Below are 24,884 nucleotides of genomic sequence, written 5' to 3' on the forward strand. Positions count from 1 at the left end.
AACAAAGGGTTGGTCTCACTGGGGTAGTGGCTGGGCCTGGAGCACAGTGTGCTACAGGAGTGCCCAGCAAGTCAGTAGCAGGCCTTGGAAGCAGCTGCATCAGCATCAGCAGCAGCAGCTCTCAGTCCACAGATGGTAAGGGGATTGCACAATTGATCAGGAGTTTACAGAGAACACTTTGCTGGTACAGGGTGCAAGACCTTGTCCCATTGCCTATACACCATTCCAGGTTGCAGTCCCAGGGCAATTTTTTCTAATAAAGGTCCCATTTCTCAAATATATAGAGAAATGAGTCAAATTTATAAGAATATAAGTCACTGAAGAAATCAAAGCTATTTATGAACATATTAGAAAATGCTCTAAATCACTATTGATTAGAGAAATTAAACCAACTCTGAGGAGCCATCTCACACACATTAGATTGACTAATATGACTGAAAAGGAAAATGACAAATATTGGAGAGGATGTAGAAAAATGTAAACACTAATGTACTGTTTATGAAGCTGTATACTGATTTAACTATTCTGGAGAGTAATTTGGAACTATGCCCAAAGGGCTATAAAACTGTGCGTACTCTTTGATCCAGCAATACCATTACTACGTTCATATCTCAAATAAGTTAAAGGAAAAGAAAAATGACTTATATGTACAAATATATTTATAGCAGCTCTTTTTGTGCTGGCAAAGAATTGGAAATTGAGGGGGTGCTTATCAATTGGGGAATGGCTGAGTGAGTCATGGTATATGATTGTAATGCAATACTATTGTGCTACAAGAAATGATGAGCAGGATGCTTTCAGATAAACTGGGGAAGACTTGTACGTATTGATACAAAGTGAGATGAACAGAACCAAGAGAACATTGTACACAGTAACAGCAATATTGTACAATGGTCTGTGAATGACTTAGCTATTCTATCAATACAAGACAATTCTGAAGGGCTTATGATAAAAAATTTTATCCACCTCCAGATAAAGAACTGACAGAGTCTGAATGCATATCAAAACATGCTTTTTTTTGCTTTCTCTGTTTTTCTTGGATTTTTTTGTCAGTTTTTTTCTTGTAATATGGATAATATGGAAATATGTTTTGTATGACTTCACATGTACAATCTATAGCAAATTACTTGCCTTCTCAAAAAGGGTAAAGGGAGAGAAGGAGAGAATTTGGAGCTCAAAGTTTTAGAAAATGACTTAAAAATATAAAATGCATAGGAACATAAAGGAATCCAACTATATTTAATACATTTATCATAATATTTTTAAAAGTTCATGTACCCCAGATTAAGAACCTCATCTCTAGGAGGTCCCTAGAGAAGATTTACTAACAAGATACCTTGGATTCCTTTATCAGGTTGCATAGCAAAGAAAGAAAAAAACCTTGAGAAAAAGTGACACCACATAAGTTTTGCTTGGTGAGTTGATTAGGAAAAGGGAAATCAGTAAAACTTGCTGGCAAATAATTTTTAAATTTATTTTTAAAATAATTTTAAAAAACTATCCTGGGGAAGGGGGAAACAGAAACAAAAAATTCCTGTGAAGTAAGTGAAGTTGTTTTTGATGTTCCACAGTCTCCCCCTTCCAAGCCCTCCTTCCCTAACCCCTTCTTTCCAGTACCTACAATTCCACAAGATAGGAAACTAGAACCCCAATGCTGCTTTCAAATTCTCGATATTCTACCATTAATCCCCTCTCCAGTCCCAAGAGATCAATAAACTAGCACGTATTAAGCACCTGTTATGTGTCAGGTACTGTCCTAGTGCTAGCATTACAAATGCAAAAATAAACAAACAAATTGAAAATAAATAATTCCTAATGTCAAGAAGTTTACATTCCTCTGAGGTACCACCTCACACCTATCAGATTGGCTAATATGACAAAAAAGGAAAATGCTGGATGTTGGAGGGGATGTGGGAAAACTAGGACACTAATGCATTGTTGGTGGAGTTATGAACTGATCCAACCATTCTGGAGAGTAATTTGGAACTATATCCAAAGGGCTTTAAAACTGTGCATACCCTTTGATCCAGCAATACCACTACTAGATCTACATTCCCAAAACATTCAAAAAAGGGAAAAGGACCTATTTGTACAAAAATATTTATAGCAGCTCTTTTTGTGGTGCCTAAGAATTGGAAATCAAAGGGATGCCCATCAATTAGGGAATGGCTAAACAAACTGTGGTATATGATTTTAATGAGACATTATTGTGCTATAAGAAATGACAAGCAGGATAATTTCAGAAAAGCCTGAAAAGACTTACATGAACTGATGCATAGTAAAATGAACAGAACCAGGAGAATGTTGTGCATAGTAACCACAACATTGTTCAATGAAGAACTGAATGACTTAGCTATCCTCAGCAATAAAATGATCCAAGACAATCCCAAAAGACTAATGATAAACCATACTATCTGCCTGCACAAAAAGAACTGATATTGTTTGAATACAGACTGAAGCATGCTACTTTTCACTTTCTTTCTTTCTTTTTTTATTCTAGTCTTGTACAAAATGACTAAAGTGGAAATATTTATATAATTGCACATGTATAACCCACATCTGGTTGCTTACCATCTCAGGGAGGGGAGAGATGGAGGGAGGGATGGAATTTGGAATTCAAAACTTTAAATAAAAATGTTTTTATAAAAAATGTTTACATTCCATTAGAGATGACATGTCCAAAGAGTTGTATATTCAGAAGATCTGCAAAATAGTGTTTAGGAAGGGAGGGCACTCAAATTTTTGAGGACTTCTACAAGGTAGAGGAGGGGGGCGGTATATTCTGGGCATAGAGAATAAGAAGTACAAAGTCACTAAGTCAGGAGATGGAGTGTTATCTATGAGGAACAGGGAGAAGGCCAGCACACCCCTGTATTGTTCTATAATTTTTGCTTTAACTTAGCAGCAATGAAGAAGAAGGCTCAGGGAACGAAGTCATCACCGGACTGGAGGTATCATGACTTTAGGCTAATAATAATAATAATACCAACAACAACAATAACAACTGGCATTATAAAGTGTTTTAAGGTTTGCAGAGTTCTTCACATTCATTATCTCAGTTGAAACTTACAACACCCTTGCTTCTCAGGTATTTTGGAAATAGCATTAACCTCACTGCAATACCAGAAAACCATTTATACAATTACTTCAGTGGCTACAATATTTCCATAGTGATATAAAAGATTTAGTATACCTCCTAAATTGTTAGAGTTTCCCACAAATATTTCCCCTATCTGCACTTATCATTTTATTTGTAAAGGCAATTCCTTGATAGAAAACACCCTCCACCAATATATACCTGCAGAATAGCAACTGTTCTCCAACTTACAGTCTTGTGTCACTTGGATTTTGGATTCCTAGGTCACTAAGTTCAATGATTTGCCCTTGGTGACATAGCTTGCATGTGTCAGAGTCAGGATTTGAAAACAGGTCTTTGTACCTCTAAGGATATGACATATTGGATATAAATTAGCCAGTCATAACTCTCCACCAAATAGCTTAATTCAGACCACCTTGTCTACAGTCAACAGTCTCAGTAGACAACGCCATTTTCTCATCACTTCCTTTTCTCTGATAATTATGTATACAAAAACTAAAAAAAAAAAAAGCAGGTGCTTGCAAACTATGCAAATAAGACAAAGTAACCCCTGAAACCATTTCACTGCAAACAGAAGATCCAACAAGCTGCTTCAATGCTAAAACCACGGGAGGTCTGTGAACTGCCATGGTGCTAAACCACAGGAGGCCTATGAGTTGAGGAAGGTGGTAAATCCCAGGAGAGCCATCAACTGCTTAGTTGGCAAGCCACACCAGACCTATCAATTCCTCAGGTGCTAAGCCACAGGAGGTCAATCAACTGCTCAGGTGGAAGGAGAAAGAAGGAAGCAAGCTGTTCTTAAATGAAAGGCTACCAGCTCACCAGGGGGGCCAAGATAATAAGGTGAACCTACTGAGAACACTAGATGTCAGAGAACTCTATTCAAGAGGGGAGGGAGCCCCCTCTCTCTTAGTTGATACATCTTTTTATTTGGATGAGTCCCATAGCACACAGAAGAAGCCTCTGGAGCAGTGTGAGTCCTAACTGGTTTTATCTCCTGAATCAAGAGGATTACCATGGAGAGCTCCAAGCCCAGTTACTATGTACAGCCTATCTTGCAGGAAACACACCTCTGCTCTGGGAGCTGTCTCATATCCCATAGGCAGCTTGATGTCACAGTGGATGAAGTGCAGGGTCTGGGGTCAGGGAGACCTGAGTTTGGTTCTATAAGCAGACACTTATTTGCTGTGTGACCCTACACAGGTCATTTAACCCCTGTCTTAGTTTCCTCCACTGTAAAATTGAGAGTATAGTAACACCTACCTCCCAGGGTTATCATGAGGATCAAAAGATATAATATTTATAAAGTGCTTAGTCCAGTGTCTGGCATATAATAGGCACTTAATAAATGCTAATTTCCTTCCCACTCTTGTGTCTAGCCTCGTAAGAATATACCTTCAGTACGTACTTGAAAACTCTCCTGATACCCCTAGTTATTATTGCTCACTCCTTCCTCAAATTACCTTGCTTTTCTTCATTTATGGTTATCCCTTCCATATCAAGACAGTCCCCATTATGGTTTCAATATAACACAAGCATGAGAAATTCAATGGGAATATGGGGGAAGTTTTGCAGAAGCCATAGACTACCCATGAAAGCCAGCAGACAAAAGAGAAAGTTTAGAAATTCTTTTTCATACAGTATTTTTGTTTAGCATTGACCTACATATAGCCTATGAACAAATAACCCAAATTTTGCAATAAAGTACTGTAAACACCCAATAAAAGGAAAAGAAAAAATTCAGACTTCTCTGGCACAAAGGGAGAGCCAAAATACTTTATGCGGATTTTCCAGATCATGGATATGCTGGGCCCCTAACCACAGTGATGTGGAAGGTATAACTATACTTGTATATTATACCCCCTCAGTAAGAATATAAAATCCTTGAAGACAAGGGCATTTTTAAAAATTCGTTATTTCATCCAGCACCTCATATTATGTCTTTTCATGTGGTTTACCTGGACTCTAAGCAGGGAATAGAACACAGATACTCTCATTCCTGTTCTGCTAAGAAGCTCTCCTTTCAGTATCTTCTGTACAACTTTCATTCACTGATGATTTTAAGATTTAGGTAAAAAGCAACAATAGCAATCTCTTACGTTTCTATGGGAATAGGGACTGGACTTATGATTTTTTTTATAATTCTTATTTATTTAAATTTTAATTTATGATTTTTTAACCTATGATTTTAGTCAGTAGAAGTCTTATAGGGGCAGACAAATTACAGCTCACAGATATTTGGCCTGCTGCCCATTTCTGTATAGCTATGAGCTATATAATAACCATTCTTAGCCCCCAGGCTGTACAAAAACATGTGACAGGCCAGAATTGGCCCACAGGTGGTAGTTTGTCAACCCCTGGATAAAGAATGTCCTCTAACAATGCAGATCAACATCTACTCTGAAATTTACAATTTTACAGAGTTGCTTAGAGCACTGAGAAGTTAAGTGATTTGCCAAGGTTCATGTAACCAGTATATATCAGAGGCTAGACTTGAATCCAGGTCTGCCTGACTTCAAGGCAAGCCCTCTATCCACCACACCAAACTCCTTATACATATGCATAGCATTTCTTAATTTACAATAAAACTTTCAGGTACATTAGTCCAATTTCATCCATGCAACATCCTGATGAGTTAAGTACTGCAAGTAATAGACTACTTTTACAGAGGAAGAAACTGAGGCTGAGAAAGATGATTTGTGCTAATGCACAAGGCTAGTCAGAGAATTTAATTTAGGGTCCTTCATTCCATGTTGAGTGCTCTTTCTGTAGATTACCTTCACCTGGAAAAGTAATGTTAGTTTTGTGGAGCTTGGTTATTTTTTAAATCTCATTTTTTTTATTCTTTGTCACGAGAGATGAATCTCTTAGAGAGGGAGGGGGGAGGCATATATTAGGAAATGTAAGTGATACAAAAAAATAAAAACTATCCATAAGCATTTTGTAAAGAAAAAAAGAGTATCTTTAAATTCTCAAATTAAATACATATGTACGTATGTATTTAAAATTGCCTTGTCTAGTTGCTGGTTCCAGACACCAAACTTCTACTCGTAAAGTTAATTCTAAAAATAAATATATGCCACGTATACCCTTAGGATGTGGGGATAGGAGGGCTATTGCAAAAACAAATCAACACTAATAAGCCATCACAACTCCCAGAAAACTAGAAATCACTGTCCCAGAAGGTGAACAAATCCCTGTAATATCCTCCTCAAGATGGGTTCCTGTGTCTATACTCATATGTCCACATATGTGACTTAATAAAAACAAAGTTCACACTATAAAGGTTGGGGAAGGGGAAGAGGAAACAGAGGAAAAACTGCAAGGCACCAATGATAAACAGCAAATTAAATGAGCCGACAAAGCATATGTGTGCTAATGTATGGCAAATATTTAGCTAAAAAATGGTTAAAGCTCTAAACCTAATCTGGATGGCAGATAATAACCACAATGACATACCTTCAAACCTCTTTACCCTTTACCATAGAATACAAAAGGTTTATACTGTAAAAATGGAAAGAACAACTGGGGCAGGGCTGCCACCTGCTGGATTTTGATCTGGTCCAGGGAATTATGGGATACTGATAAATCATCCCCAGAGGCTCTGGCCCACATGATCCCAGGTATTTGTGTTATCAAAGCTATACACTCTATCAGAAGGCACATGATTACTTTTTTGGTCCCCCAAGTAGATAGAGTACTGGACTCTAGTCAGTAAGAACTGAGTTCAAATCCTGTCTCAGATACTTACTTGCTGTATAACCCTGGGCAAGTCCTTAATTATCAAAGGGTCAGTTTCCTGATCTGTAAAATGAGGATAATAACATGAGGAACTTCACAGGGCTATCATAAGGATCAAATAAAATAATGTATATAAAGCACTTTCTATGCCTCAAAGTGTTATATAAATGTTAGCTATCATTATTCTTATTTTTGCCGTTCTTTTATCTCTCCCCTAGAATATGAGCTCACTGAAGGCAAAGATCATTTTTGGGTAACCTTTGGTTTTGTATCTCTAGCACCTTGATCAGTGCCTTGAACATAACAGGTGCTTAATAAGTTTTTGTTGTTGTTCAGTTGTTTCAGTCATGTCTGCCTTCTTGTGACCCCATTTGGGATTTTCTTTTTTTCTTTTCTTTTCTTTTTTTTTTTTGCTTTTTGGTGAGGCATTTGGGGTTAAGTGACTTGCCCAAGGTCACATAGTAAGTGTCAGGTGTCTGAGGCCAGATTTGAACTCAGGTCCTCCTGACCCAAGGCCAGAGCTCTATCCACTGTGCCACCTAGTTGCCCCCCATTTGGGATTTTCTTGGAAAAGATGCTGGAGTGGTACGCCATTTCCTCCTCCAGCTCATTTCACAAATGAGGAAACTGAGGGAAACAGGATTAAGTGATTTGCCCAGGGTCACACAGCTAGTAAGTGTCTGAGGGCAGATTTGAACTCAGGTCTTCCTAACTCCAGGTTCAGTGCTCTGTCTACTGCACCACCTAGCTACCCCTAAGACATAATACTGTGCCTCATATGCTGTATATATAAAGTGTTTCGAAAATCTAAAAGAGCTAGCTATACACATGTCAGCTGTTATCATTATGGTGACTGTCCCAGGGGATACACTTTTGGATAGGGCGCTACTATTATGAGGAGGCATTAAGATATCTTGGTAAAGACCACTGATCCTGGGATCACAAGATCTGGGTCTGAGTCCAAGTGCTAATATTTAGCTGTATAATCTTAGGCAATTCACTTGATCTCTCCAAACCTCAGTTCTCTCATCTTTAAAATGGGGATAAGAATAATAATTGCTACATGCAAGGGCTGTTGTAAAGAAAATTACTTTTTAACCTTACAGTATCTATATAAATGTGAGCTATTATTTCTATTTCCCTTGAGTAGTAATGGTGTAGAGAGATTGACATTTGACCAGCATCTGATTCCTCACTGGTGATATGGCAAAGCTGTCCTCTGGAAAGCAGTAGCAGTGATGGCCTATAATTCCCATTTTTATCCACAGATCATCGATCTATACTCAGTGCAGTATGTCCAAGTGTCCCCATCTTCAACAGGCTTTATGGCAGCCCAGCCCAGTATCTCTAAAAAGATTCATTCTGCCTGAGAGATACATGCACTGGTTATATGTGCTGCCATCAAGCTGAGGAAAAGAAAACAGGGCTCAATCTAGGTAAGATCAATGTTTGTTGTTTTGTTGTTGTTGTTGTTGTTGTTTTAATCCAGACACCAAATTGCTATCAGGTGAAGTTATCATGTAAATAAACAGAGAGAAACAGATGGCTCCAGACTGAATCCCAGGATTTCAGAGCATTGCTGATGTTATAAATGAAGAAAACATAGGACAACTCATTAGCAAAAGAAGCAGGGCCCTGGAGTGAAGAGCATCTTGGCAAACAGGGCTCATGTTTTTTAACCATGCATCAAAAAAGGAAGAAAGAAAGAAAGAAAGAAAGTAAAAAGGCAACATTACCTCCACTATTAGTTTTTGTTTAATGGAATGCCATAGATTCCAGCCTTCTGAATATACCCATATGAAATATTCACTTCCAAAATCTTGCAAGAAAGCATTTTATAGTACTATTAAAAGCAAGACATCACTATGCTCCTTTTATAACCTTACTCTTAAAATGCAATGGATATATACTTGGTTTTTCCTTTTGAGTTGAATAATATCGTTATGGCTGTCTATCTTTCCTAACCTATCTAAACATTTTCAGCAAACTATTTGGTCCCATTTCTAAGAGCTAGAAGAAGGATCCCTATGGAATTCAGATATTGTGTAATTCTTACTTGTAGTCTCAGTACCATACCACACAATAACAGTAAAGAAACAATTCGCCTTCACATGTCCTCTCCTAACCCTAGCCTCAGGTCCATATGGGGTTAAGTACAGAGGCTGTGTTATTGTCCAAAGCTCTTACTACCTATCAGTATTGTGCATGAATAAAACTGGATTAGGCATAATTTATCCTATACTACACAAGAAGGTGAGGGGGAAAAGGAGGAGCTTACTTGCACAGTTTTTGTAGATCAAGATAAGTAGATAATAATAAACAAATCATATTTCCTAACCACTGATATGCTCAAGGAATGATATTATGAAGCATGGTTGTTGTATCATGCAAGTTAAACAACTCCTGCTCTTTGCAAGTTTTATTATTTTTGTTGTTATATGTTGCATATCTTATATTACATGTTTATACTACCTATAGTGTATTATGTATATTGTATGATTATATATGTGGGTATGTATATATGTATATACATACACACACATAAATATATACGTGTGTGTGTATGTGTATGTATTTAAGACTGGGTCCCTCAATCTCACCCAAACTGGAAGTAGCATCTGCTCATAGACCCAACTGTACTGTTAATCTGTATGGAAACATTGAATAGTTCCATTTCCAACTTGAATCAGTTTGCCCCTCCTTAACCATCCTAGTGGTCCCTCACTCCCAGGGATCACCATATTGATTACCATTGTTATTGTTATTATGATTAATAATTAACATTGTTATTAATCATAATAACAATAATAATAATCTCATTCTCTCTTATTCAATATTTCCTATGAAAATGGTTCTGGATTAAATCATTATCCTGATAGTATCCTTTTTTATTTAATATTCTGTGGAACACTTCTCAGGTGGTTAAAATAATGGCTTTTCATAACCAAATAACAATATCCTGATGTAAATTCATTTTCTGTAGGTTCACTGAGAGTATAGGACAGGACAAAGGGACTACATGAACCTCATCATGTTCCCAACATGAGTTTTTATTTCTTCTGTAGGACCTTCTTATTTTGAAATCTTATCATTGTACATAGTTTGGGAATTATAAGTATTGAGTATAGGAAAAATCTATTAAATGGTGTTTTTAAATTTTTATGGATCAAAGTTGTATCTGGGAAATTATGGGACATATTTCTTCCTCATGTTCTGCTTTAATACCATCACCAAATATGCTTTACATAATTAGCAGTTAAGCATAGTGTCAGTAGCTTCCGCCTTCAAGCTGAGTATAAATTCATAATTCAGTGGGTATCATTTGGACAATTCAATCTTTCAATGTAATGTTGAAAAAGAATATCACACAGTTACATAATATTTTAAAAGGCATTTTCTTCACAGTTCTTTGTTGTAGGGAGTGCAAATGCTATTACCCTCATTTTATAGATGAGAAATTTAAGACCTGGACAGATCATGTGTCTTTCCAGTGGACACATAGCAAGGTAGCTAGATAGTGCAGTAGATAGGGCACTAGGCCTGGAGCCAGGAAGACCTAAGTTCAAATCCATCCTTATATATTTATTAGCTGTGTCACCTTGGGCACACAGGGTTTAACTCCACTGAGACTCAGTTTGCTTATCCACAAAAGGGGGTTAATAATAACACCAACCTCCCAGGGTTTTTGTGGAGATTAAACGAAATATTTACAAAGTACTTTGCAAACTTTAAAGACATACATATGCATATACGTGTGTGTGTGTGTGTGTGTGTGTGCGTGTGTGTGTGTGTGTTAGCTAGCTAGTAGTAGTAGCAACAACAGAAGCGGGTATGGTAGTAGAAACCAGAATCCAAGTTTTCTAACTCCAAGCATTCTTCCCCCATGTATGATGAACCTAATATAATTCATCGAGTTTATTTCACAAGTAGTACTGTGACCTTAACCCTAAAGTAGCTTGAGTAAAAAAAAAAAAAAACAACAAATAAACAGACTATTTAGGGTTAGAGTCACATTAATAAAATTCTGCATTAGAAGAAGAATTCTCAATCTCATTCCAGGATTAGTTATACTCAAAAAAATTTCAACCATAACTAAACAAATATGATTTGGCATTGGGAAATCATGAATTATTTAAATCTGCATTCCAGAAACACCTGGTATGGAAAGCAGGCAGATCATAAAGTAAAGAACAAAAGAAATAATTTGATTAGAAACAGTAAGAAAGTCAGTGGTCTACATTAAGGGCCTTTAGTAGGCAGTTTTCCCAAGTTGGCTATTTCTTTTCTAAGCAGAAGCATAAAACACATATGCAATCACTCAGATTTCCTTTTCTTTAAAAAAAAGTCATTAACTCTCAAAATAATATTAATTCCATGAGGCAAATTTTTTAGGTGAAAAATTTTGATAGGTAAATATATTGAAATTACTATGATTAAGTCAAGTGATAATTTCAATTGTCAGTAAAAATTTTTAATTTTAATTTCTCTGTAAAATATTTTAATTAAAAATAGTTTTAGGTGATTGATTTCTGAACAATGTTACCAAAAAATAGTAATAACAAGAGGGAATTTTTTTTTTAATCTAGACAGCCTAGGAAACTGTTATTAATGTGTAAAAGTTAGAAAGACTCAACCAATGTGCTTTAGTACTCTAAAACATATTTTTTTTTTTTAGTGAGGCAATTAGGGTTAAGTGACTTGCCCAAAGTCACACAGCTAGTACATGTCAAGTGTTTGGTCTGAGGCGGCATTTGAACTCAGGTCCTCCTGACTTCAAGGCCAGTGCTCTATCCACTGAGCAACCTAGCTGCCCCTTCTAAAACACATTTTAAAATCTGTGATTCTCTTCTTTCCAAAGGAATTGCACATGGCATATGACTTATCCATATTTCTCATATTTTAGAATGTTTTTCAGCATATTTTCAATGTTCATGACCACGTAGATGATGAGGATATTATCAACCCTTAATCAGTAGGGAGTATATCTTTTAATCTGTCTTCTAAACAATATTAAAAATTTATTTTGCTCCATCCATATACCTTTTCTTCATTCTCCCTAGAACTAACAGCATGGATATGGATGATAATTTGTTATGGCTAAAAGTGTAAATTATGGCAAATGAATAGATCTGAGCCAAATGGCCTACAATTATAGCTAAACACATGTTAACCAGTTGAACTAACTAACCCCAACTTAGTTGCCCACTAAAAGGCAGCCTCGTAGCAATGGGAGTAATTCTTTTTCATTGTATTGCATTGAGATCATACGTGAGAGGCAGCTTGGGATACAGGCTACTGGGCTTGGGTTCAGGAAGACTTCAATTAAATTCCTACCTCTGACACACATAAACTGTATGAATATGGATGAGTCATTTAACTTTTTAGGGACAAACAATTCTTTAAAACTAAAAATTCCAACATAATATAAACTCCTTGAGGGCAGGGACTGTTTAATTTTTTTCTTTTTTGTCTTTTTATCTCCAGAGCCAAGCACTGTGTTTAGCATACTGTTGTTTAACATATGCTTCCTGAATTGAATTAAGTTGTGGATGGGTTGCTGATCAAAATCGGAAGGGAAAGTTTCCATGCTGGGGGTTTCCTATACCAAGGAAATTATAGATCTGGAGCAAAAAAAAAAAAAAATGAAGATCATCAGACCAGGAGTTATTAACTTAGGGTCCATGAACATTTTTTAAATTAAAATTTTTTTTTACAACTGTATTTCAATGAATTAGCTCTTTTATAATCCTATGCATTTTGATGCAATTGAAAACATTAATTTTGTGTTTCTATGTCATACACAAAAAAGTTTTTTACATACTCATCTCTAAGAACTTTTTTAAAAAAATTGTGATTCGGGCATAAGGCACACCTTATCTGTAAGTTCTATGATGGTCAGACTTGTGACTTATTCATCTTTGCATTTCTATCATGGCCTATCACACCAGTCTGTATATAATAGGTACATAACAAATTTTCATTGATATGAGATAAGTTGATGACACAAAAAATTGTCATATTAATTAATTGTATTAAACTTTGCTTATAATTAGAAGATGTTTATAAATAAGACAATTTCTTAGCTAAAATCACATTGGATCATAAAACGGATGAGATTTTAAAAGTGATAGGTAGTGTATATAGTTATAAGAAATATGTGCTCATGAATCAACCATTTCTGCCATGTATGCTAGGTTACCCATGCATTTTTAATTCTAGCTATCTAATAGTGAATCAGGAAAATGAAGTTCCAGCTAAATCCCTGAGAAAAAAGTGTTTGGGGGGAGGATCAAAAGAATACCCCCCCCCCACACACACACACACTCCCAGTTCCTTGTCCAGTGGAGAACTTGGAAAGAGTGAAGGACTTGGGCTTCTATTTAGTATCTTAGTGGAATCGTGTGTAAGAGTCAATGGCAATGCCTGCATTATAAGCTGAGGACAAAATAGACACATTGAGGAAAGACAATTTCAGGACTCTACAAGGAGCCCAGCAGAATGCAACACCATGCCTAATGAGAATTTCATGAGTACCACAAGGGAAGAAAAGAACTTTGAAGCAAGAAGCTGTGAGTTACTGCCTCTTTGCCACATGTGATCTCTCTTTGATTCTGTATGTATTGGTAAAAACGTATGTCACAGATTTTGGGGAGGAAATGCTCTGTACCAACTGTATTATATACTATCTTAGTAAGTACTCTTTTCTAAAAGGTCATTAAGCCCAATTGACTCATTAATATCAACTGTTAATCAATGAGAGAAACACACTAGTGGGGTCTCATGAGCAAAAGTATTAAATACACACACACACACACACACACATACACACACACACACACATATACACACCCCAGATCCTCAGGGTCCTCTAGAACTCTGAAGGGAGAAGTAGTAGCCTTGTTCTATGGAGCCAATCTGCCCACTAGGAGTTAGGAGGGTAAGCCGAGAGTATTAAATATAAATAGAAATCTACATGTATGAAAACAAATATTTCCCTCCCTGTGAAGAAAGTCACAGACCATAGAATCATTGAATATTTCTGGTTAGATTTTGTGTATATGTTATATTATATCTAAAAAGTTCAGAAGGGGAAATGGCAGAATCTCAATAAGTGAAGGATCTTTACAAAAGCAGTTTTGAAATTGCTCCTGGGCCCAAATAGGTATTATTAAAATGCAGTTGCCACCACAGGTGGCAAAGGAGATGTAAAAGCAAAAGAGGGAAGTTACAATGGCATAGTGGGAAAAATAAAATGTATTTTTATTGGTAGAAAATTATCAAGAAAGCTATGTTACATATGTGACCACTACATTTCATATAGGAATTATCTTTCCCTGTTTTGGGGTTATAAATATGGAGAAAAGAGATTGTCTTAATGAGTTTTGAAAATTAAGCAAGACTTCCAAGCTGTTTCACTAGAGGAGAAGCCCAGGTATATAGGGTGCTAATGACAGTGATTAGAGTAAGGATCTAATTAAAGGTTTAGCACTACCGATAAGCTTGAAGACCATGAACATATGACTTCTAATTTGTGGAGAAGGTTCAGTGTAAGCTCTAATTAACCTCAAGAGATAGCAGGCTGATAGTAAATTAAATAGGGATTGATAAACTGAGATTAGTGTGATGACAGCAGTCTATAATTGTAGGTGTTTATATTTCTTTTAAATCTTGCTCCTTACTATAATTCTATCTTGATATATCTCTTACAGAGAAATACTAGACATTTATACTGTTTATTTTATTTAAAAATTCATTTTTAAGCTAAAGTATATCCAAATGTGGATGTTTGCAATGGTTTTTTTCCTCTTTCCCTCTCAGCTATCCACTAATGAAGAACTGACTGTCTAGCTTGGATTTTTAACCCAAGACCCCAGTGTTTTTCTATTTTTAGGTGCATAAATTGTAACCATTGTGCCTAGGCAGTACTAATCAAAGGATGTGCCTCAGGAATTCTATTTCATGTCTGCAAATATCACAAACATTAAAAAATATTATTATTAATAATAATTATTATGTAAATGAATATACAGACAACATTTACATATATACATGTGGTATATATGTGTACACATACATATATACATACATACATACACACAGAAAGGTGTGATTCATTCATTATCTTTTAGAATGGAAATTCCTCCAACTAATAAGAATCAGAAAAATAGTCTTAGAGAGTTTCCTGGGGCATTGAAAGATTAAATCAATTGCCCATGGTCAAACAACTAGTTTGCATCTGAGACAGAATTTGAATCCAGGTTTTCCTGATCCAAGACTGGCCTTTTATCTATTATGCCATGCTGCCCATTTAAAAAAAAACTTAACTAATAAGAATATGGAATTATAAGAGATAAATTATGGGAGAATTATTCATTTCACAAAAGTATCCAACATAGACTTTCATTTAAATAGCAAGCTGATCTACTATATTCTATATGGTTTAATTTACAACAATTAAATTCACATGCAACTTTAAAAGGAAAACAACATACACCTGTTGCATAAAGTGAAGTCCACTTGTCTTTAATAAAAACCAGCTGTCACATCTTGAAGTCATATCAAAAGCAGTCATTCTTTCCATTAATTTCAATGAAGAGTGAGTCTCCTTTTTTCCCCCACTCTAGTGATAAATGGGAGTAGGTGGCTTTCAGGGTCTTTTGTGGAAAGCATGGCTTAAAAACCAACAATGTTTTAAGAAATACTTGAGGCTCAAATTGTATACCTTTAGATAAAGTGTTTCCAAGCTTTATATCTGATTGTTAGGTAACCTCTTAAACTTAATCCTCTAGAGGCTTAAGGAATAGCTTCTCTAGAAGCAAGAAAATAAAAAATTGAGAATGACCAACCTAAAATGAGTACATTTGAAGAAATGGCCTTTCATAAATATATACTTTCAATATGTAAAAGGAGACAAAATACGCAGCATCCTCTAGCAGGTAATAACTACCAATCTTAATGCATTTCTATTTGACACAGAAACCTGTTAATGATGCCAACACTAACATCAAATGGCTTTGATCAGCTCCACTGTGATGTAAAACACCCTAGAACAGCCATTGAATGGAAATAAGGACCAAACAGAAGAACTATTATTAGAGAAACAGTAAGATGGCATTCATGTCTTCAAATAACAAAAGTTCAAAGAAATACAGAAAATGAAAAACAGAGCGGATTCCACCACTAAAAAAAAAAGGCCGCCAGAGGCTACATGATATCATATCTATACCCTTCAAAACAGAATACTATCATTTTGAATTAGAACACACTTTCATTCTTCTCAATCTGCTGTGCTCTGCCAAAAGATTAGCCTAACCATGCTCCAACTCCTCCATGAGAGACCTACAGGTAGAATGCAGTGACATCTCACAGGTCAGCTCAAGACAAAGGATACTGTGGAAGTTTAAGGATTCCTAATGCATGGTTATGTTTGTAAAGGCTCTGTCTCTCATGGTAGAGGTAGCTTCAGAAATTTGCAGAGCAAGTGTTAAAAGGCTGGGTTCCTATCACTTAAGAGATCTTTGTTGTTCAGTCATGAACATGTTGTTCAGCCCTGTCCAACTCTTTATGATGCCATTTGCAATTTTCTTGGCAAGGACACTGGAGTGATTTGCCATTTCCTTCTCCAGTTCATTTTAACAGATGAGGAAACTGAGGCAAGCAGGGTAAAGTGACTTACCCAGGGTCACACAACTAGTAAGTGTCTGAGACCAGATTTGAACTCATGAAGAAGAGATCAGCTGAATGAGAAATGGAATTCTCATACATTCAAAAGGCATATGAGGTCAGATACACCGGTTTCTGTAGTATAGTTTTATCAAAAAGGAAAATGTAGTAGTGAATTGTTTATGATTATATCACCTCTGCCCCAATGTGATACTGTGGAACAGAATTTATACTTCTTTCAAAATCTAAGAACACTGAGTTCAATGTCTATAAAACACTGTGAGCTCCTCAAATGAAAATAGTGTAGTACTTTACATGGTGATATCTTTTATTGGTATAGTAAAATCCCATTTTTATGGAATAGGTTGGGACCAAGGTCATTCTGTAAAAACTGATTTTACAGAAAATGGAAATTGGCCATTTACCCTAATAATTTTATTGCAAAAAATATGCCATTCTACTTGAATAATGTTGGGAGAATTCCCTCATTTTCATTTTGCTACTTAGAACACACAAAAACACAATAAAACATTATATTAAAGTCTTAGAAGGTGTCACAAATCTTTTTTTCTGAGCCACTTTCATTTAGTAAAATCATCTTTCTCTTGAAATTTTTATGTGAAGATGGGATTTTTTTTCTGCCATAACAATTATTGTCTATTTGGCTTCACAAGGTTACTATGAAAATTAAATAAAGAAGTATCCAAAAGCAAATACAAGTTATATGCTAATTCTAGAGGTCAGAAGGTATAGCTTGGTACAAAAATGATGAGAAAATATGGTTAGTACACTAAAAACAGCAACCTTCACCCGCAAATTAAATATGTCAGTTGTCTATACTACATTCCTAAGCATTAAACCTGAACTACTGTATCATGGTGGCCTTATATAATTTGTTATTACCACATTCCCATCAAATGACCCTAGGTTCATATATTTAGAATAGGAGGGGGCCTCAGAGACCAGCTAGTCCAGCCCCTCATTTTATTGATGAGGAAACTGAGGCCCAGAGAGGGTAAATGTTTTGTTCAAGGTCACAGAGATGGTATCAAAGACAATGTATATGTAGGTCCTCTAATTCCAGAGCCAATGATCTTTTCACTATTGCAAACTTCCCCACTTATTCACTCACTCACTCATGCATTAATGTATTTATCCAACAAATAATTAAGAGCAGGACAATAACCCTTCACTCATCCATTTAGTCATTCATCTATTAAATTAACATTTAATAAGCCTGCTGTGGCAGAGAAATGCAAAGTTCAGATAAGCCCTAGCCTCTGCTCTTCAATGTACTGAGTAGATCCTAGGACAATTTATAGGAGAACACACATGTTAAGAAGACCTGGATGAACTGATATTTGCACTGATAAAAGGAGTGGTCATGTAGGTGAGTAAAGGGGTCTGTGTTATCTCTTAATTTGAGAAATATTTTCACGATAAAGTTCCTTTTTATTTTTTTGTGTGTTATTCTTTATATCCTCTGTCACCACGAAGAGCACCAATGTTATGGAAATGGTCCCATCAGGCCTGTGTTTGGTCATACTCCTTTGGTTCTGCTAATTGCTCAACTTGAACCTAAATCTGGATCTTCCCCATGAACACTTAAGTATGCATGGTTCCACAATTCATTGCTGTTTACTGCTTCTAAAACCCCTGAGTTCACTGAAATTACCCAGATGCCTCATATTATTCTGAGCTGTTTGTACAGAAAGATTATATGGAAAGACCACATCATGCAAAGAATATACCTTCTGTGCTTGTCAATGATTTACCCTCTTTCTTCCCCCATAGCAGAAGGAGGGGCTCTAGTCACTGACCAAAGTTATCTTAATATTTATGTTCTGGAGAGAGCAGCATTGTACTATGGGGTTTCACTATTCTACCTGTGCTTTCGGGGCTATGAATCCTTAGGGAGTAGTATTGTATTAGGAAAACCACCAGCAGGCCAGTAATAGACTTATATCTGAAGAACAATGAATAAAAGAATCTGATATCCTCATATCCTTTATTCAGAATAAACAAAGATAGGGAGTCAAACACCCACAATAGCACCTATGCACAAACTCATGTAAGAATAACCCTAGGGAGACTAATCAACAAAAACCTAGATGTAATTTGTATTAGACTAAAATTACATCTTACATTCTGTTTATGTATTACATGTATTTCCTCTATTTACCCAAAGCTCAAACTGGCAACTTTTTTCTAAACAATTCTTTTGTTCCTTACTTTAACAGCAGACTAAAATCCCTTATCAAAAATTTCTGAACTAAATTAACATCAAAACTTGAAGGAGGGTTATTATTTTATATACTGTAAACTGCCCAAGTCCATTCACTTTTCTCTGAACTTACTGAGTACTATTACCAAAAAAGACTTAACATAAGGGCCCAGTTATAAATACTTATATCCAAGGAATAGCTCAAATAAATTGAGAAAGGTTTGTGACCTATTTGATCACCAGATAATGACTTTTTTTTCAGAGGTGGGGGGAGAAAATGGACATAACAATTCATTCAGACTGCCTACTAAGGCACAAAATGGGTTATTGCCGATATTACCAGTGGAGAGAATACCCAACATTTTAAATATGACATTTTTAGAAATGTAGAATAATTATTAAAATAATTTTAAGAGTAACAATAGAGGCAACAAGGCATAGGGGATAGAAATAAGCCTTGGAGCCAAGAAGACCTGGGTTCAAGTCTTGCTTTTAAAATGTGTGATGATAGCAACTCACTTCATCTCTCTCTCAGTGTTCCAGGAAATTTTCTATGAGAAGCATCAGATCAAGGGCTGATTTGTATCAGTAAGGGAATTTCTTTAGAGAGAGTTCCCCACACCTTTTAAATCACAGGTCCAATCTAAAAATGATAATTAATACTGATAATATTTTAAATTTATATAGTGTTCAAAGCATTTCAAATATCCTCTCATTTTATATAAATTTAACTCATTATTTGAAAGAAACTACATTCATATGAATCAATCTGAAAAATATTATCATGGTGGTTTTGTCTAATTCATTATCACCACAATCCCTTATTATGGCAAGAAAGCAGAAAAAAGTAGTACATCTGTGATGTGAAGGCCCTGAACTTAAAACACTGACTTCAAGGAGAACCTCATACTTCCAAAAATGTATCCCCTGTCTCTCCATTCAACCACACTGTGTCTAATGTTAATATCACTGTTTCTCAGAGGGTTTCTGTATGTCCTGTGAACAGACCATGAACAAAAAACAAAAGGCCCAGGGCCATGAAGTATTCCAGGGGGTCCGGAAATCCAACCCACATGGGGATTTCAGTCAGAAGCAGTGCCAACAAAGGTAGCTAAGATTTTTCCACACTGTGGCTAAGAGTCCCAAAGGATACTGGAAACTTGGCCACAAGTAGAAGTTTCTCGTGCTTCCTACAGCAGAGGGCGTATGGATTAAGCAGCCTCTTTACTATGAAGAAGCCAAAACTTAGCTCTGAAGTCATTCCATTATCTAGATTTATCAAACATAGAAGTAATACCTGAAAGATTTTGGGTTGAGGAATTTTTTCATCGTTGCTTTGTTTTTAAAAATGTTCATTCCATTGGAATGATCTGGATGTAATAATATACTGTGTAAGTTCAGGGTCACCAATTCTATCCCACAGAAGAGGATTGAGGATTGTCAATATGTTTAACTTTAACACAAAAGTAACTCACATGCCTATAGCATTTTCCAAAGGTTCCCAAAGCCTCTGAGGGAAGTAACAAATGTATTCTAATCCCCATTTTATAGAGGAGGAAAGGAAGTCTCAGAGAACTTTAATAGTTTTTTCATGATCACACAGTAAATATCAAAGCCATGGACAGAGCAAAGTAAACATATAAGCACTACATAAGGTATGTACAGATATTTGCTATGTGTTGTCTATATATTTATATATCTACACACATATGTACAAACAAATATAGGCATATAGATACTTATGTTATTGTCACTTATAACTTGTATGTATGTATGTATGTATGTATGTATGTATGTATGTATGTATAATAGAAGGAGGGAAATGTACAACATTTTCCCCAAACTCCTCAATTTCTTTTCATAGGTGGACATTTCAGAGAAAAGATTTTGATCTGATAGGAGGGGGAAAAATATTTCCTAACAACTAAAATGTCCAATAGGAGAACTGGTTGCCTCAGGAGGTAGTTTACTCCTGATAACTAGAAGTTTTTGGGTGAAGGTCAGATGGCCAGGATCACCCACTGGCTCATAGACTAAGAGCTGAAAGACACATTTGAAACTTTCAAGTCCAGCCTGCTCATTTGACAAATGAGCAAAATCAGATGCAGAGAGGTTGAATGATTTGGCTAACGGGAACCAAGCAGAGAGTAGCAGAGTAGAGATTTAGACCCAGCCTCTGTGACTTCTCTTCCTTTCCAAGTACACCATGTTGTTTTCATTGGTAAGGGGCATTGGGAGATCAAATTTCTCATTCAAGGAACAGCAAAAAAGCCAGTGTCACTGGATAACAGATTATGTGGGTATAAGACGACTAGAAGGTATAGGAAGAACTGGAAAGGTAAGAGAAAACAAAGTTATGAACAGGTTTAAAAGCCAAAGGATTTTATATATGATTCTGGAGGGAATAAGGAGCCGCTGGAATCATTTGAAATAGGAAGTATATTTTCAGGTGCAGGTCAAACTAGATGACTTCTGAGCTCCCTCCCTTCCAACTTTGATATTCTGTGGTTCTCTGAATCCATTTCCCTGTCCTATACGGTGACTAAGGCAAACATACTTGGTTTAATGATGACATTGGGAATTATATAACCATTATCAAGTATGCAAAGCACTTTGCAGAGATTACCTCATTTGTGTCTCTCAAAAATCCTGTCAGGTAGGTACTACTAATACTCACAGAGGAGCCAACTGAGGCTCAGAGAGATTAAAAAATTGGCCCATGGTCATACGACTAGTAGGTATCAGAGACAAGATTCAGACCCAGCCTTCCTAACTTTATTTTTTTGATGTTGTTTTTGGTGTTTGGGTTTTTTTTTAGGTTATGTATGTGCAGTTATGCAAAACACTTCCATAGTAGACATGTTGTGAAAAACTAACTGTATTTCCTTTAATCCTATCCCACCCCCCCCATTTATTCTATTCTTTCTTTTGACCCTGACCCTCCTCAGAAGTACTTGCTTCTGATTACCCCCTTTCCCAATCTACCCTCCTCTCTATCATCCCCCTACTCCCATGTCCCCTTCCCCCCCCATTTTCCTGTAGGGTAAGACAGATTTCCATACCCAATTGAGTATGTATGTTATTCCCTCCTTAAGTCAAATTCTATGAGAATAAGATTCACTCATTCCTCTTACCTTCCCCCGTTTCCCCTCCACTGTAAGAGCTTTTTCTTTTCTGTTTTTTTTTTTGTGAGACAATTTACCCCTTTCTACCTCTCTCTTTCTCCTTCTCCTAGTATAATCCTCTCTCACCCCTTAATTTTATTCTCCAGATATGACCCCTTCATTTTCAACTCAACCTGTGCCCTCTATCTATTGATCTATATCTATGTACATATATGTACATATAATTTTTTCCCTCCAACTACCCTAATACTGACAAAGGTCTCATGAGTTATAAATATCATCTTTCCATGCAGGAATGTAAACACTTCCACCATAATAAGTCTCTTATGATTTTCTCTTTCCTGTTTACCTCTTCATGTTCCACTTGGGTCTTGTATTTGAAAATCAAATTTTCTATTCAACTCTGGTCTTTTCATCAAGAATGCTTGAAAGTCCTCTATTTCACTGAATGACCATTTTTTCCCCTGAAGGATTATACTCAGTTTTGCTGAGTAGGTGATTCTTGGTTGTAATCCTATCTCCTTTGCCCTCCAGAATATTATATTGCATGCCCTACGGTCCCTTAATATAGAAGCAGCTAAATCTTATGTTACCCTGATTGTGTTTCCACAATCCTTGAATTGTTTCTTTCTGGCTGCTTGTAATATTTTCTCCTTGACCTGGGAACTCTGGAATTTGGCTACAGTATTCCTAGAAGTTTTCCTTTGGGGATCTCTTTCCGGTGGTGATTGGTAGATTCTTTCAATTTCTATTTTGCCCTCTGCTTCTAAAATATCAGGGCAGTTTTCCTGGACAATTTCTTGAAAGATGATGTCTAGGCTCTTTTTTTGATCATGGCTTTCAGATAGTCCAATAATTTTTAAATTCCCTCTCCTGGATCTATTTTCCAGGTCACTTGTTTTTCCAATGAGATATTTCACATTGTTTTCTAATTTTTCATTCTTTTGGATTTGTTTTACAGCATCTTGATTTCTCATAAAGTCACTAGCTTCCAATTGCTCTATTCTAATTTTTAAGGAAGTATTTTCTTTGGTAATCTTTTGGACTTCCTTTTCCATTTGTCCAATTTTGCTTTTTTAGAGCATTCTTCTCCTCATTGGCTTTTTGGACCTCTTTTGCCATTTGAGTTAGGCTATTTTTTAAGGTGTTATTTTCTTCAGTATTTTTTTGGGTCTCCTTTAGCAAGGTGTTAACTTGTTTTTTATGATTTTCTTGCATCACTCTTAGTTTTTCCTCTACTTCTCTTACTTGCTTCTTAAAATCCCTTTTGAGCTCTTCCAAATTCTTCTTGGAGGCTTTGGATTTAGGAGCTTTGGCTTTGTTGTCTTCTTCTGGTTGTATGTTTTGATCTTCTTTGTCACCAAAGTAAGATAATATAGTCTGACTCTTTTTGCGCTGCTTACTCATGATCCCGGCCAATTACTTGAGTTTTAAACTCTTTGGTAAGGTAAAAGTCTGTTTCCAATGTGGAGAATGTACTGTCGCAAGCTTCAGGGGTTTGTACAGCTGTTTTCAGAGATACTTCTAGGGACCTGAAAATTTTCAGTTCTTCCAAGGTGCTGTGACAAGGAGCGAGGTGTTTTCTCTCCACCACCACAACAAGCTCCACCACACCAGCATTCCTCCTTGCCCCAGGACCGCCCCTCAGAACTGTGACCCAGATCCAAGCACCAGTAAAGCAAGAGATTCCTGCCCCTGCACTGGCAAAGAGATCCCTGTAATCCCCCTCTCATCAGCCACTTGATTTCCCCTCGGTCTGTGGGCTGGAAGCTCAGGAAACAGCCGTGGCCCCAGGCCACGCTCGAGACTTGCAACTGAGACCTAGCTCCTTCTCTCACCTCAGTCACAGACTTTTCCCACTGACCTTCTAGGTTGTCTTTGGTGTTTGTGGGTTGAGAAATCTGGAAACTGCCACAGCTGCCCGTGATTCAGTCCTCTGAGGCATGCTTCAGGGTCGCTCCAGCCTGAGCACCCACGCCAAACTGTGTTCCTCTCTTCGCCTGGTGCGATATACCTTTCTGATCAACCATCCAGGCTCTCTTTGGCTGGAAATGTGTTTCACTCTGTCTTTTTGTGGGTTCTGCTGCTTTAGAATTTGTTTAGGGCCATTTTTATAGGTATTTGGAAGGGTTTGGGGGGAAAGCTCAAACAAGTCACTACTTTCCCTCTGCCATTTTGGCTCCACCCCCCTAACTTTAAATCTAGCATTCTATCCACCATGCCAGGCTCCAATATTCTTACTAGCTATTGCAAGGGGGAATGAGGGCCTCTAATGGTATATCCCCACCTGATGACACTAAAGAACTTGCAAGTGTGAGTATTGTGATAACATATAATTGAAGTGCCTCTGAGAGACATTAGAGCATGTGTAAACATTGAGTAGCTGGTTCTGGTCAGCTAACCATGTGTGGAGGCCCTCTGATTGGCTGTGAAAGCATTCAAAAGGACTGAGTCAGTTTTGGCTTCATGTTTTTACCTCTCTGCTCTGTTTAACCCCTTCAATCATAGCAATCAGTCAAAGGCAATACTGTAATGCTGACTATGGGTTTTATTAATCCATTCTATTTTTCTGGCCCAATAGCATAAATCTAACATATCTTTCTATTTCTTCCCAAATTGTATGCCTTTTTATTATGCTGGTATATTCCATATTATGGAATAATATTCCATATTATTATGGGGCAGTTAGGCAGATCAGTGGAGAGAATGATCGACTTGGAGAAAGAAAGACTCCTCTTTCTGAGTTCAAATTTGGTCTCAGACACTTATTAACTGTGTGACCTTGGGCAAGTCACTTAACCCTCTTTGTTCATATGTGAAATTGAGATAATAGTACCTATCTCCCAGGGCTGTTGGAGGATCAGATGAGGTAATGTTTGTAAACTGCTTAGTACAGTGCCTGGCATATAATAAGCAATATATAAATGATATTATTATTATTATTATTATTATTATATGGGGGCAGCTAGGTGGCTCAGTGGACAGAGTGCCAGGCCTGAAGTCAAGAAGACTCATTCTGAGTTCAAATCTGGCT

General features: G+C 36.7%; 1 protein-coding gene across 1 annotated transcript in view; it reads right to left on the reverse strand.

Moving 5' to 3' along the window:
* Positions 1-24,884, reverse strand: part of PKHD1 (PKHD1, fibrocystin/polyductin) — a 492,125-nt gene that overhangs the window by 79,605 nt on the left and 387,636 nt on the right. The window lies entirely within an intron of this gene.

Source organism: Vombatus ursinus, unplaced genomic scaffold (genome assembly GCF_900497805.2).
Source record: "Vombatus ursinus unplaced genomic scaffold, bare-nosed wombat genome assembly UNPS02004698.1, whole genome shotgun sequence".
Lineage (NCBI taxonomy): Eukaryota > Metazoa > Chordata > Mammalia > Diprotodontia > Vombatidae > Vombatus > Vombatus ursinus.